This window comes from Gorilla gorilla, chromosome 10, assembly GCF_029281585.2.
Source record: "Gorilla gorilla gorilla isolate KB3781 chromosome 10, NHGRI_mGorGor1-v2.1_pri, whole genome shotgun sequence".
NCBI classification, from domain to species: domain Eukaryota; kingdom Metazoa; phylum Chordata; class Mammalia; order Primates; family Hominidae; genus Gorilla; species Gorilla gorilla.
In genome coordinates, this window is record NC_073234.2 from 139,643,416 (window position 1) to 139,658,889 (window position 15,474).

Genomic DNA, 15,474 nt, shown 5'->3' on the forward strand with positions numbered 1-15,474 from the left:
TGTCAAGGCAGCACTTGAGATTGTAGATCTTGCAATACGATCAGCAAACTTGTTTTGTAAAGGGTCAAGTAATATTTTAGACCTGGAGAGCCAGGAGACAAAATCAGGCGTAATATATAGACCCATATAACATGAGGTAGAACAAATTGACGCCAAATGTTTATTGACAAAATTCAAAATATAGTCATTACAATTGAATATGATGTTTTACAGTCAAAGTCTCCTATTGAGAAGAATGGAATTCTTTTGGGAGCTGAGGAATAACGTTTTGCTGAATGGGAGTTTAAAGTTAGTGTCCGATGTTCATGAAAAATCCATCCTTAGCTCACGGGCCATGCAAAGCAGGCAGTAGCGCAGGCTGGATGTGGCTGGTGGGCTCCTTTGGATAAGTCTTTACCCTATGCTGGGTGCCGCACTAGGCTGCCGGTGGATGAGGCAATCATTTTGTGCTCAGTTATTCATAGTCTGGGTGATAGGGGGACACACAAGTAAACAGCAAGGACAAATCAATGTCATCAGGACGTGTTGGCAACTCTGCTAAGGAGATTCTAATGCCTCTTGGTGATATTGGAGAAGCCTTCCTAAGAAGGACCCCTTAGGAAGGAACTTCAAGATGCAACTGGTGTTTGTACATTTTTGCTGTGTGTATGTGTGTGATCCACATTTATGCCTTAGGAAGGTCACATTCACGGCTGTTAGAAAGCTGGACTGCAAGAGATGGAGACCAAGAGGGATGCTATTGCAATCACCCTGGGGAGAAATGAGGAAAGCTCGTTCCAAGGGAGAGGTGGTGGAAATGAAAAAGGAAGGTGCGAACAAGAGAGGTTTACAAAGTACAGCCAACAGCAGATGGGTTGCTGGGGCTGTAAGAGCCTCTGAAGCGGACAGAGCAAGAGTCAGAAAAGGAAGAAACTGAAGCAATGCAGGGAACAGAGAGGCAGAAGCTGTGGTCATCCAGGGAGGGACACCAGGGTCTAAGATTTCAGAGCTGGGCCAAGTCTGGATATTGAGAAGGTCCAGTATGTGGGCTCAGGAAAGAGTTGCTGCAGTAGATTGGAAGGGAGAGTCCTCAAAACAAAAGAAGTCAAGGATATTTGACCTGAAAATATTAGGTGATTGTGTGTGTGTGTGTGGAAGGAGCTGGGTGTGGGGGAGTTTCTGGGCCAGGCACGGAGCTTGGTCAGGCTTTCCTGTTATCTGCTGCTGTGTAACAAGCATCCCTGATTCAGCTTAGTGCCGAAGACAATTTGTTATATATGCAATAGCCCATAACCTAAGAATGGATTTTGTATGAACATTTGATGATACGGGATACTGGCTTTAAACTCCCATTCAGCAAAATATTATTCCTGAGCTCCCAAAAAGAATTCCGTTCTTCTCAATAGTAGATTTTTACTATAAAACATTGTATTCAGTTATAATTACTATATTTTGCAATAGCATATGTAATAAATATGTAACAAATTATCTTCTTTGTATTGCTTGTATTGCTGGCCTGAGACACCCTTCTCCAGATACTGGTGTGACTTTGGCCTTTGCATCTTTACCCAGACGTCCCGGGCGGGGTGCGGGGGGCTTCCTTTAAGCAGTCACCGCTCTGCCTCTTCCACCGCCACAGCCTCAGCACTCCAGTTGCTTTCTCCCTGCCCCACCGTTTCTTGTTCGCATTGCCCTTTGTTACCTTCTAACACTTAAGAGAATGTATTTATTAGAGGATTGTTTATTGCTCAGCTCCTTTCACTCCTGGTTCCCTGTTGGTTCCATGAGAACGGGGATCTTTGTCAATTTCATTCACTGATGTATTCCAGTGCCTGGCACCTACCTGGTCCATGCTCAGTAAGCCGAGGCTGGCCTCAGACCACCTGTCACCTGATCAGAGAGGCCGTCTGCGGCCATCTCCCCAAAGCTGCTCTTCCATTCAAGTCCCTTCTGTCTCATTATCCCAATTTATTATCTTCCCAGGGGCACTTATCTAATACCATTCTTGTTTATTTAATTACTGCTTTACTGCCTGTCCCCGTGGCTGGAATATAAGTGTCATGATACCAGGAAAAGCTTCTGTCAATGTCCCATCCCTAAAACAGTGCCTGGCACATAGTAGGTGCACATTCGGTGTTTTCTGGAAGTGTCTGTCAAATGCCTGGCACTATCAACCTGCTTCCCACTAAACTCTGAGACCCAATTCACCACCACACCTCATGCACAGCCTTGCGTACGCAGCCCTTGGTCAATATTTGCTGAATGATTGGTATTTCCATTTACCTGCCTCAAGATAGAGGGCTGGGTGGAAGGATTTCAAATTCTCTCTTTCAGCACCGATGGTTCTTTTGGATCAAGGGAGCCCAAAGGCAGGAATGTGAGGCGCCCAGAGTCCCCTCCTGCCCAGCCGGTCCACAATGTTGCTTTTCACGTCTTCTCTGATGCAGCCATGTGCCAGCCCTTAGGAGCGGCTGGGCTGGGCCTTCCTATGTGTCAGGGCCCACAGTGGAGCCTTGTTTCCCCTCAGTCCTCTGCGTGAACTGTGCTGGCTGGCTAGAGCCTCCCTGGGGCCTGGCTCCAGCTCTGTGGCAGAGACTTAGAGCCCATGTCTGCTTTCTGTCTCATTGCAGATTTGTGGGAAGTGATGTGTGAACGTGTGTGATCAGGGAGAGGCTAGATGGCCACAACTCCTGGAAAATGAGTCCTGCTTCTCGTAAGATGCATGTTCCGGTCTGCAGCCTCGCTCCCCACACACTGGTTATTCCCAATTACCTGTAGAACCTGTTATGTATTCTATCTTCCCATATTCCCCAAACAGCCCCTTTTTTATCCTAGAGATGTCTGACTCAGCAATTAAATTCAGCCCAAAAGCTGCCTCCTCCAGGAAGTCACCCCTGAATGCCTCCTGCTTATCTGCATTACATGTTTTCTCTGACTTTTCAGGGCTTACACTCGTTTGTTTGCTCGTGTCCCACTAGATTATGAGTTCCTGGGGACAGGGCCTGGAATTTCCAGCACCTCGTGGGCCTGAGTGATTGTTTGGGAATGAATGAATAAACAAGTGAGCGAGTGACAGCTCTTATAGCAGCCATATCAGCCGTATATTGTCTTGGAGTCTTGATTTGCCTGTTTGTTCTATGAGGGCTGGCCTGATGGTTTTTCTAAAATCCTTTAGCCCAGCTGTTTTCAGTTGGGTTTTTTTTTTTTTTTTTTCTCCTCAGGAGACATTTGTCAGTGGCTGGAGACATGTTTGGGTGTCACAGCTGGGTGAGGGAGCTCTCCTGGCATCTGATGGGTAGAGGCCAGCGATGCTGCTGAGGCTCAGCCCCATAGCAAAGGGCGATCCAGCCCAAATTTCAGCAGTGCCCAGGCTGAGAAACCCTACTAGCCATTTCTATGATGTTTTCCTTTCAGTCTGGGACCCAGGGAGGGAGATTGGTACAAAGAAATAGACAATATCACCAAGTTCTGGAGCGTACATAGAGGCAGTGAGGACAGAATGGTGACTTCTTTTGTACCTATCTGTCTTCTTCATTTTGTGTATAACATTTCCAAGTCCACGAGCTACATGGTACAGACCTCCCCGACTTATTCCCAAGGCCAGTGTATCAGTTACATATGCTGTGTAACAAAACATCCCAATACATAATGGCTTGTAGCAATGGCCACTTATTCTTATTCTTATTCACGAGTCTATTGGTTGGCTGGGCAGTTCTGCTGATGGGGCTGGGTTCAGCTGACCTCCATGCCTCTATGGGCAGCTGGTGAGTCAGCTAGGGGCTGGTTGGTTCAACCTGGCCTCAGCTGCGACGACTCAGTTCCATGGGGTCTCTTCTCCATGGGAGCTTGTTCCCATGGCACAGGCAGGCGCCTAAGGCTCAGAACTGGGCTACCACCACCTCTCCCATATCCCATTGGCCAAAACAAGTCACATAGCTGGGCCCAAAGCAAGAAATAGACTCTGCCTCCTAAAGGGAGAAGGTGCAAAGTCACTATGAAAAGGAGTGTGGATATAGGGAGGGGTGAGAATTGGGGTCATTTTTGCAATCAATCTGCCCCAGTCAATTAAGTACAGTTTGTTTTGTTCGTTCCCCTCCCAACTCCTGACTTTCCTAATTGTACTCACAGCCTCTGGATGAGCTGAACCACCCTAGAAATTGGCCCTTACATTTCTTCACGCATTTGATGTATTCTGTTAAACGGTGACCTGTGTGATTCTGACTACCATAGCGATATCTGACTCCCTCCCTCCCCAGATGGAGAATCTCACCCACCCAGATAGACAGACAGACACACACACACACACACACACACACACACACACACACACACACACACACACACGACATTCCTGCCTGGCTGGCTGCCCAGAAACACATCAAACTGAACCTAGCCCTGAACAAACTCCCATCACCATCCACCTCCCTAAACTTCAGTTTCAGTTTGTGGCCTCACCATCCGCTTACCCAAGCCAGAAATGTCGGCGTCCTCCTCCTCCACATCCAGTCGATACCCAAGCTCTGCCAGTGCTACTTCCCAAATATTTTTTGGACCTAACGCTGCTAAGGTTTGCAAACTCTTCATCTCTCAGTTGGATATAGCAATAGCCTTTTAAATCATGTCCTCCCCTCTTGGATTGTCCCCTCCCCCGTTAAATCAGTAAAGCCATCCTTTATCCTGAGAAACATACCCTGACAGTATTGCTTGATAAGGGGTGAAGACTTCTGTGTTGTTAGATGGAATTACAACCACAAATGTCCGGATCATGCCCCACCCATTACCTCTCCTGTGCATGGGTGTCCCAGAGGAGCTGTGCACCCAGAATTGATATCAGAAGAGGAATTAACACAAAGCTTTATTGTTAGCTGGATTGGGCTAGTAATCAGATCCACAGCTCCGTCTCCCCAGGAGAGGGGCCAGAGGTTGGCCTGGGGTTGGGAGAGGAGCTGCAGGTACCCCCTTCTCTATTTTACTCCCTATTTCAACTCTCCAGGGCTCCCTCTGCTCTCCTTGGATGGTTGGTCTTGGAAACCAGCCACCATGCTGTAAGGAAGCGCAAGCAGCCACGTGGAGAGGCCACGTGTAAGTGCTCCAGCTGATAAGTCTGGCTGAGGTTCCAGCCAATAAGCGGCATCAGCTCCTAGATGTGTGAGTGAGTGATTATTATTTTAGATTTCAGATCTGAAAACTTCAGATTGTTTTGGATTATTTCAGACCTGAGCTGCAGACATCATGAAGCAGAGATAAGCTACCCTCACCATGCCCTTTAATTCCACGAACCACCAAGTTTGAAGTGGTTCATTATTTGGCAAACATAACCAGACTGAAGGCCATGGGGTTTCGGTATTATTCTGTAAGAAGTAGAAGGAGCCCTGAGTAGTTGAAATGGGGAGCAAAATAGAGAAGGAGATACCTACAGCTCCTCTCCCAACCCCAGGCCAGCCTCTGGCCCTTTCCCAGGGAGGAGGAGCTGTGAATCTGATTACTGGCCCTGACCCAGCTAACAATAAAGCTGTATGTTTTACGCTGCTTGAAGCATTGTTACCTGGAGTCTCACTCTGTCGCCCAGGCTGGAGTGCAGTGGCCCGATCTCGGCTCACTGCAACCTCCACCTCCTGGGTTCAAGTGATTCTCCTGCCTCAGCCTCCTGAGTAGCTGGGATTACAGGTGCACCACCATGCCCAGCTAATTTTTGTATTTTTAGTAGAGACGGGGTTTCACTATGTTGACCAGGCTGGTCTCGAACTCCTGACCTCAGGTGATTCACCCGCCTTGGCCTCTCAAAGTGCTGGGATTACAGGCATGAGCCACTGTGCCCGGCCTGGAATTTCTTTAACACGAATATCTTAGGGTGTACATTTTGCAAGGTACCAGGGCAGACCCTCGCTAATTAATCTGAGTGCTATAACCTTACTTAGAGGCAAAGGCTTTAGATTTACACTCAGGGATGCGGCTGCTTTGAAACCCAAACCTCCGTCTTCCAGGTCTCCTGATCAAGCACCCGAGGGAGCTACCCCAGGAGACGGCAGGGCCCTGAAGAAGTCATTTCCCAGCTTACTTTCTTCCTGGGCTGGAGAAGAACAGTTGCGGCCTGACCTGAAACCCTGTCTCCCCAGGGCTTTGCTCAGGAGGCTCCGGAGAAGTGGCCTCTGTCCTGCCAAGTTATGGAATGCCACCTTATTGTGGAATGGTCCCATGCAGAACACACACCACCCCACGGAAACACCCACTCCAGGTGGGGGCCAGAAATCCGTTGTCTTCAGTGACTTCCTAACCCAGGCCAGTGGGTGCAGTTCCAGTTTCCAGCTAGCCAAGTCCATTTTCACCCCCGAACCTCCTGCTGAGCCTTTCTCCTGCCTGTCACCACCCACAGACTCAAGATCAAGACCCTAACTTGCCTCTCAGACTCTGGGACGACAGACAGAAGGCGGAAAGTCGTGTCTCCTGAATTCAGCTTTTCCATGGGCTTAGATTCCCAGTGATCACCTTGGCGGCTTCACCTGGCTTTCCCAGCCTCCTTATTCTTTTTCATCTTCAAAGGATGGTGAAGCTATTGAGCCCAACCGCTGAGGATTCAACAAGGGAGATTGTGAACGCTCTAAGAACAGCAGGTTCCACACTGAAACTCAGTAGCCACTTTGAACCAAACCATGTGCGTTTTCAGAAGTATTTCTTCTTGCTGAAGACCCGAGGGACTGGGCTTTTTGAGGGTCATTTCTCCAGTGGATTTAGCCTGCCTGGGAAAAGTTTTAGACAAGCAGCAGGGGACAGGGGAAAATAGAATCCTGGAAGATGACTCCTGTTCTGTGATTGCATTAAAAAAATCTCCAGATAAATTCTCCGCTGTGGAAAGGTGGACATCTGTTCAATTCTGCACTCAACAAATAATAAGAATTTGGAAGGGGTGGATTTTGTTATGGATTCAGAATTGAAATTTCATGCTTTAATTATTTTTAAAATTTTAATCTTTTTTTATTAAAACGTAACTTACACATAATAAAATGTACCGGTTTGATGTGTACAGTTGAATGAGTTATGACAAATGTATATACACCCAGCTAACCACCACCACAATCAAGATTCCAAATATCGCAATCTCCCCAATCAGCAGGTATTATTTCCAGCCAGCTCCCCACCCATCCCCAGCCTTGACAGCCACTTTTTTGCTTGCTTTTTTTTTTTTTTTTTTTTCCGAGACAGAGTCTTGCTCTGTCTTGCTCAGGCTGGAGTGCAGTGGTGTGATCTTGGCCCACTGTAGCCTCTGCCTCCTGGGTTCAAGCAATTCTCCTGTCTCAGCCTCCCCAGTAGCTGGGACTACAGGTGTCTGCCACCACACCTGGCTAATTTTGTATTTTTAGTAGATATGGGGTTTCACCCTGTTGGCCAGGCTGGGTCTTGAACTTCTGACCTCAGGCGATCCACCCGCCTTGGCCTCCCAAAGTGCTGGGATTACAGGTGTGAGCCACCGCACCGCTCCTACTGCTTTGCTTTCTATCTGTGCATTAGATTTTTCTGTCTAGAGCTTCATAGAAATCATACATGTGTAAAACATGCACTCTTTTTTTCTTTTTTTTGAGACAGGGTCTTGCTCTGTTGCCCAGGCTGGAGTGCAGTGGCATGATCATGGCTCACTGCAGCCTTGATCTTCTGGGAGTTGACCTCCCACCTCAGCCTCCCAAGTAGCTGGGACCATGGGTGTGTGCCACCATACCTGGCTAATTTTTTTTTTTTTTTGAAGAGATGGGGTCTCACTGTGTTACTTAGACTGTCTCGAACTCCTGGGCTCAAGTAATCCTCCCGCCTCTGCCTCCCAAAGTGCTGGGATTATAGGTGTGAGTCACGGTGCTGGGCTCATGCACTCTTTTTTCGTCTGGCTCCTTTCACTCAGCATAATTATTCTGAGATTTAACTACATGATTGTGTGTGTCAATAGTTTGTTTTTTTGGGTTGCTGAGTACTATTCCATTGTATGGACATGCCGTAATTTGTTTATCCATCCACCTGTTGATGAACATTTGGGTTGTCTCCAGTTTTAGGCAATTACGAATAAAATTGCTGTCAACATTTGTGTACAGGTCTTTGTGTGGATTTGTTAGTCTTCACGTCTCTACGTAAATACCCAGACCTGGAATTGCTGGGTTGTATGTTAGGTATACACTCAACTTCACAAGAAACTGTTCAACCATTGTCCAAGGTAGCTGTCTGAGCATGTATGAGAATTCACAAAGTTTTTTGTTTTGCTTTGTAAAAATTTTAAACAGCTATATTGAGGAGTAGTTGACAAACCACAGAATTCATCCATTTTAAGTGTAGTTTTAGAAAATGTGTAGTTTTACAAAGTGAATTTTAGAAAATTTATACAACTGTGCAACCATCACCGCAATCCAGTTTTCAAAATTTTAATTACCCCAGAAAGTTCCTTCGTGATTTTGCAGTCAATCCCCACTTCCTACCCCAGGCAAAAAAGAGCCATTGATCGGCCAGCTTTCTCTATCTATAGTTTTGCCTTTTCCGGAAGTTCCATATAAGTAGAGCCGTATAATATGTAGTCTTAGATGTCTGATTTGTTCCCCTTAGCATGTTTTTGAGGCTTGCCTATGTTATTGTTGTGTGTATCAATAGTTTGTTCCTTTTCACTGCTGCATAGTATTCCATTGTACGAAAAGATCACATGATATGGTTTGGGTCTATGTCCCTGCCCAAATCTCATATCAAATTGTAATTTCCAGTATTAGAGGTGGGGCCTGGTGGGAAGTCATTGGATCATGGGGGCAGATTTCCCCTTTGGTGCTGTTTTTATGATAGTGAGTTACTGCAAGATCTGGTTGTTTAAAAGTGTGTAGCACCCAGCCCCGCTCTTCTTCCTGCTGCTCCAGCCATTTAGGTGCCTGCTTCCCCCTCACCTTCCTCTATGATTGTAAGTTTCCTGAGGCCCCCCCAGCCAAGCTTCCTGTTCAGTCTGCAGAACTGTGAGCCAATGAAATCCCTTTTCTTTACAAATTACCCAGTCTCAGGTATTTCTTTATAGAAGTGCAAGAATGGACTAACACATTATATTTTGTTTATCTGGTCACCAGTTGATGGACATTTGGTTTATTTCCAGCACAAGGCTATTGGTTCAACTACCAGTAATGACCCAAAGAAATTAATGTATTACTCAGGCTGGGCGCAGTGGTTCACACCTGTAATCTCAGCACTTTGGGAGGCTGAGGAGGGCAACTCAACTTGAGGCCAGGAGTTCGAGACTAGCCTGGCCAACATGGTGAAACTCGAGCGGAGGCTGCTGTAGTCTCGAGTTTGATGAAGTTTGTATGTTTGATAAAGTTTTGTTTCTATGAATGTGCCAAAAAGGAAAACAACTTAAAATGTACAGCAGTAGGTGATGGGTTAGGTAAGTGATAACACATATCTTCCTAAGGGACTGATACCATCTGCTCTTTAAAGGTTATGGTGAAAAACAATAATTATAAGGGAAGATATACCCAATACTGTCAGAAAGATTCAATATTACGTGCGAGTTGTCTATCAAAAAGAATCTTTGTTCATATAAACTATTATAAAAGTACTTCCATCTTAATGAATAATTTCAAAATAAATACCAAAGAATCACCTTCCAACATCTGATAATGAATTATCTAATAATGAATAAACAAAGACAGACAATTCTACTGGCACACTGAGGCAAAAAGACATTGTTTCTTTTCTTTTCTTTTCTTTTTGACATGGAGTTTTGCTCTGTCACCCAGGCTGGAGTGCAGTGGTGTGATCTCAGCTCACTGCAACCTCTGCCTCCCAGGTTCAAGCAATTCTCCTGCCTCAGCCTCCCAAGTAGCTGGGATTACAGGCGCCTGTCACCATGCCCGGCTAATTTTTTTATTTTTAGTAGATACAGGGTTTCACCATGCTGGCCAGGCTGGTCTCAAACTCCTGACCTCATGATCTGCCCCCCTTGGCCTCCCAAAGTGCTGGGATTACAGGCATGAGCCACTGCGCCTGGCAAAGACATTGTTTCTTAAAGACGAGTTAAAAATGATATTTGAAAATAAAAATAAGATTTGTTTTTACTGAGAAGAAAAATCTTTACTCACTCCATTCATTACATGCTACAATAAAGAAGAAAGAAATCTTTGGAAATAAAATCTCTTCTAAGATCTACCTCTCATTTAAAAGTCTGTAAATTTTTTAAAAAACTGGAGTGGCGCACATCAACATTTTAACCATGAAGGTCTCTGAAACATAATTCTGCGTTAACATTTTCTTCTTTGTCCCCTTCTGTATTTTTTCAATGTATTATTTCCATGTACACTTTTATAATCAGAGAAAAACCAATAGCGATTTTTTCCCATTTTTAAAAGAGGGAAAGAACCTGTAAAATAATAAAACCAAACTTTAAAAACAATGTATGAAAGCTTTTAGCTCAAACAAGTGTTTTTCTTCAAAGTACTGACCTTGGAGTGTATTACACTTATTCTAGCAATGACCCAGCTATTAATATCATCTTTATAAATTCCTTTTCAAGGCAGCCTGTAAATTACACATGGAAATCAATCTTACTGAGCTATACCTGCTTTAATAATGACATCATTAACAAGATAAATTACCACGTTTATTCACCACACTGAGCTCAGAATTACTTTAGGCTGTTTACAAAAACCTGGTCCACCTTCAAAAAGGTTGAAGATTTGTCAGAATTGCAGATTTTTCACAAGAATGTAGAATGGGTTTTGAACATTGTTCCAAAAAACGGTGGGCGCCAAACATTTGTTTCTTCTCTTTCTCTTACCCCTCGACCTCTTTACCATCTGTGGAGAACAGAGCTTTGTAAGAAAATGTCAACATATCCACCAGCCTCCTTTTCCAGAAGTAACATGTTTTTTAAATTAAGGTTTCACTGCAAAGTGGAAATCTCTTCCCACAGTTCGAAAGTTCTAGGGAGCCTTCTTTCTGTGCATCAAACTCTCCAGAGTCTGCCATATAAAACCACAAATGACCTGCTTAGGTGGGGCATGAACAAGAGACTGCAACCAGAGCTGCGGATACTTAGAAATGGACCTCCTTTCCTGCACATTCATGCACACACGTACGTGCATGCATGCATACACACACACACACACACACACACACGGATGCAGGGACCAGGCCAGCTACTTGGGTTCCTGGATTGGAGGAAATGGGTCTCTCATCTTTGGGCCACTTGGTTTGGCATCCAGTAAATCATGTCTTCATTTCTGTCCCAAAGGAGGAATTATCAACAAGTTTTGACCTGTCCAGGTGATAAAAAATTCAGATTGTCCCTTAGTACCAAAACCTTAACTACCCAGGGTTTATAAAATATTAAAAAAACCACTGAGAGAAGGTAAGATGTCAAGTAAAAGAGAAGTAAAAGAGTCCTATTTTCTTTTCCTTGGAGTTTTGTTTTATTTTGACTTATTTTATAAGCCAAATTTTAATATATATATTTCATATATATATATGTGTGTGTATAAAACAATATAACAATAACATTAATAAAGCAATAATAATCTGGTCATCCAGTATATAGCTAATTTTATTTTTTGACATTTTCTTTCACTTATTATAAAATAAATGTGTACATAAAATGTACTGGTACATTTTAGCTCGGCCTATCAAACATTTTCCCATTTCTGCCTGGCCCTCGTGATGACCCTAATGACCCTGTAATATTTCGTTGTGTTGCTGTGTCATGCATTATGAAACCATGCAGCTTGTTTTCAAGTATTTACTTTTATAGAGAAGGTTGCCCTGAATATTGGTATACATATATATTTTGCTTCTGTGAAAATAAATTGAGTTTTTGTGGGTAAGTTGTTTTTTTTTTTTTTTTTGAGACAGAATTTCACTCTTGTCCCCCAGGCTGGAGTACAATGGTGTGATCTCAGCTCACTGCAACCTCTGCCTCCTGGGTTCAACCGATTCTCCTGCCTCAGCCTCCCGAGTAGCTGGAATTACAGGCACCTGTTTTGTGGGTAATTTTTATGCAAGAACTATGAGCACTCCAGAGGAGGTTGCTATGGTTTGGATATTTGTGTCTCCCCAAAATTCAAGTGCTTAACCTAATGATCAATGGGATATTAGGAGGTGGGGTGGGAGCTCTGGGACATGGTTAGATCATGAAAGCAAAGCCCTCATGAATGGGATCAGTGTCCTTATAAAAGAGACCCAGGAGAGCTGCTTTCTTCCTCCCCCCACACAAGGACACAGCAAGAAGGTGCCATTGTTAACCAGAGAGTGGATCCTCACCAAACACTAAATCTGCCAGCACCTCGATCCTGAACTCCCCAGCCTCCAGGACTGTGCGAGAGAAATTCCTGTTACTTATAAGCCGCCCAGTCTATGGTATTTTGTGATAGTAGCCTGAATGACTAAGACAGGGGCCTAATTCCTGCTTGTATGGTATAGGTTTGTCAAAACTATAAGTTCTATGTATTCAACTTTTTGTTAATTTCCTTTACTCATGGACTTGCAGATCTTTAATATACTCTGCCTTTATTAACTTGTCCCTAATAGAATACTAGTTTCTATTCTGTTCATTTTATACTATTGTTAGTTTATAGTTCATGAATGCCTTATCTTTAGTCCATTACTAACTATAACTTTGTAATAATAATCAATTTATATCCTGATGAATATTTTTTTCAAACTACATTATTAATCTATTTCTTGTTATATGAATTTGAAAATTATTTGTCGTATTTTTAGCCTTTCTATACAAATTTCTCTTGTAAAAGTCTACTTTGAGACCCGATGCCTCTTTATAGCTGAATTTGGACTATTTATATTTATTGTTATAATGGTTTTGCTTTCCTTGTTGGCTACCTGATTTTGTTTTCTCTTAGCTAGGCTTCTTCATTGTCCATTTCTTAGGATGATTTTAATGTGTAAGGTATGTTCTGTTTTCAGTGATATAATAGTATATTTAGTGGCAAATACCTGCTTTTTAGTATCACCCATGAGAAGTGGACTTTCCTTTAAGTTATCACCTTTCCCCACTACTGGTTTAGGATTTGGCTTTTTGAGTCTGCTAAGTCAGTTATCATCCATCCATCTCTCATCCATCCATCTCTCAGCTTCCAAAATTTTCTTGCAATTCTCTCTTCTTCTTCATGTCCCCTTGAAGGTTTAAGCTTTTAAAATACCAAAACCAAAAAAAAACTGCCCTTTTTTGTAGTTTTGCTAAAATTTTGAGAAGGAACATTAGATGTGTATGTCCAATCAACCATCCTGACCCAAAAGTGCCCCATCCTAATTTACATTATTTATTTTTGTCTAAAATATTCTGGTTTTCATAGATACTTTTCCAACATGGGAAGGGTTTTAAAAACTCTTTCTCCTTTTCTTTAGTCCTTGCAGCTCTTTTTTATAAACATTTTTAACACCTCTATTAAAGCAGCCTTGCAGTTCTCAACAAAGTGTTTTCCACTGATGTCTTCTAAAATGGTACTTAGGAGGTAAAGTATGTAAGAATATCCTTCTGATGCAATTACATTTAATAACAATATCAGTGTGGGCCACTTTCTTAGCTACCACCAGTTCTTTAAGCTTTTTGAAAATTAACTTCCAGTCTTGGCCACAGCAGCCTAAGAGTCCCCAAAAGTAGCCAGTTTTAGGCATATTTGAAAGAAATCTGTCTTTTCTACTTGGGAGGTTAAAGAACTTTCACCTTCTTTCTCATTCTTCTCATTTCTGTTAACTTCTTCCTCAATCTTTCTTTGTGCTTTCAGGATCTTCTGTTTTATTGACTGTCTGTATCTTTGGTCCCATGTGTTGACTGCTTTCTGCAATGATTCAAAACTTTTTATTTTGGGAATTCTACCCTAGCCTGGTCCTTGTCCCACTGTGTCATGTCCCTGTTGATTGCAGTATTGGGAAGTCTGTGCTCTGGGGCTAAATTAGGTAAGACACATAAGACATTTAGAGCAGTGCCTGGAACATAGGAGATGCTCCTGGAAGGACTGTAGTTGTTTTCAAAAACTATTGGGTCATTGTGGAGGATTGCTAATTCATGAGTAGGGCTGACTTCTGTGCATTTTCTGGGTCCTTTTCTTTTTTATTTTTCTATAGAACTTTTCATTAGGGTCAGCTTTCCCCCTTCATGAGATCAGATTTCCTTGCAATTATTTTCTGATCCCACAAGGCCAGTTCCACTAGTGCCTGCGTTGAATTCTTCCACATACTCATCTGATGGAAAGGGGTGGGTTTGGGGCTGAGGAGGGTTTCTGGGGATGTTGAATTACCAGATCTAAGCCCACTCTGTCAACCTGAGATCTGGAAAGCTGACCACTCGAGACAACTAGAGATCCCTTCTCCTCTCTTCTTTAATGTTTTTGCTGTTGAAGTTTCAGCACCTGAGAAGGGTTTTAGCACAGAGAGGATTAAGAACTGGATAATCCGGGATTTGAAAGTAGAGTGGTGAGCCAGCCTGAAATAATGCCCCCATTTCCATCTTGCCTAATTCCCCTTCTTGTGTCAACCTTTGCCAGAGAGACCCCATCCCCAGAACTGAGGCTGGGAATCTGGACATTGAGCATTGAGACCTGTTCTAATCCTGTCACAACTTGATTCTGGCTTTTGGAACATGAATCCCATGTCACAAAGGAAGCTGTGACATAGGCACAGAGCTACAAGATAGTGTGATATCTTTGGTGCCACTCCGATGGGCAGGTTGTTCCAGCAAAGCATGACAGTGTGAAGATGCTGTGAAGTTGGCTCGGACAGCCGGGTGGAAGCCAGGACTTCCAGAATTCCAACTGGCCCCAGGGGAAGAACTGGGTTTGGGGGAGATGTTGATTTGCATGTGATTTGCACAAGACTGAAACTCTGCAAGGTCTTTCTCACCTCGGTATCGCTGGCACTTATGTGCTGGGGGCTCAATACATGTTCCTGGAAGGAACAGAGGGAAGGAGGAGCTTTTCATTTCTCTGCTATCTTGACTTTCTCAGCACTTCAACGCGTTGATCCCATTCGATTCTTACAAGTGGAGGGAGAAAGGATGGTTTGTCATCACCCTTACTTTATGGATAAGGAAACCAAGATAGCATGGCTTGGCAATTTATCCAGAGAAGCAAAATGACCGACAACAACGCACAGTGAAACGCAGTGTTGGGAATCGCAGATGGAAGCCGAGCATTTCCTCTACCTGTGGAACCTGCGCTTTTCCTAATGCTCTTTCCCATGTGTTCTCTGCAGGCCCTCAGGCAAATCCTGTGGAGGAGAAAGGGCAAAGTCATCCCAGTGTCTCGTCTTTGAGGGAACTTGTGGCTGCCATGTGGACAGCACCAGGGGATATGTCTCAGCAGCCGGCCGGGAACTCTTGGCTGCAGACGGTTGCACAGCTCGTTATCTTGATGCCAAAACAAGAACCAAGGACCCTTTTCCACTAGGAGAACTCTCGGCAAGCAGGACTTGAGACGAGCGGAGTCCAGCTCCCCTGGAGGTCCAGTAACAAGTCAGGCTTCTGTGGGGAGCAAGGCAGTG

At 43.9% G+C, this 15,474-nt stretch overlaps 1 protein-coding gene and 1 long non-coding RNA gene across 2 annotated transcripts in view; one reads left to right on the plus strand and one right to left on the minus strand.

The window, feature by feature from the left end:
- Positions 1-15,474, plus strand: part of RFLNA (refilin A) — a 346,306-nt gene that overhangs the window by 221,424 nt on the left and 109,408 nt on the right. The window lies entirely within an intron of this gene.
- On the minus strand, positions 10,573-14,384 carry LOC109029155 (uncharacterized). Its single transcript, XR_002008191.3, has 3 exons — positions 14,235-14,384; positions 13,661-13,775; positions 10,573-10,781 (listed from the first exon to the last, which is right to left on the minus strand). It is a non-coding gene; the product is annotated as an uncharacterized lncRNA (long non-coding RNA).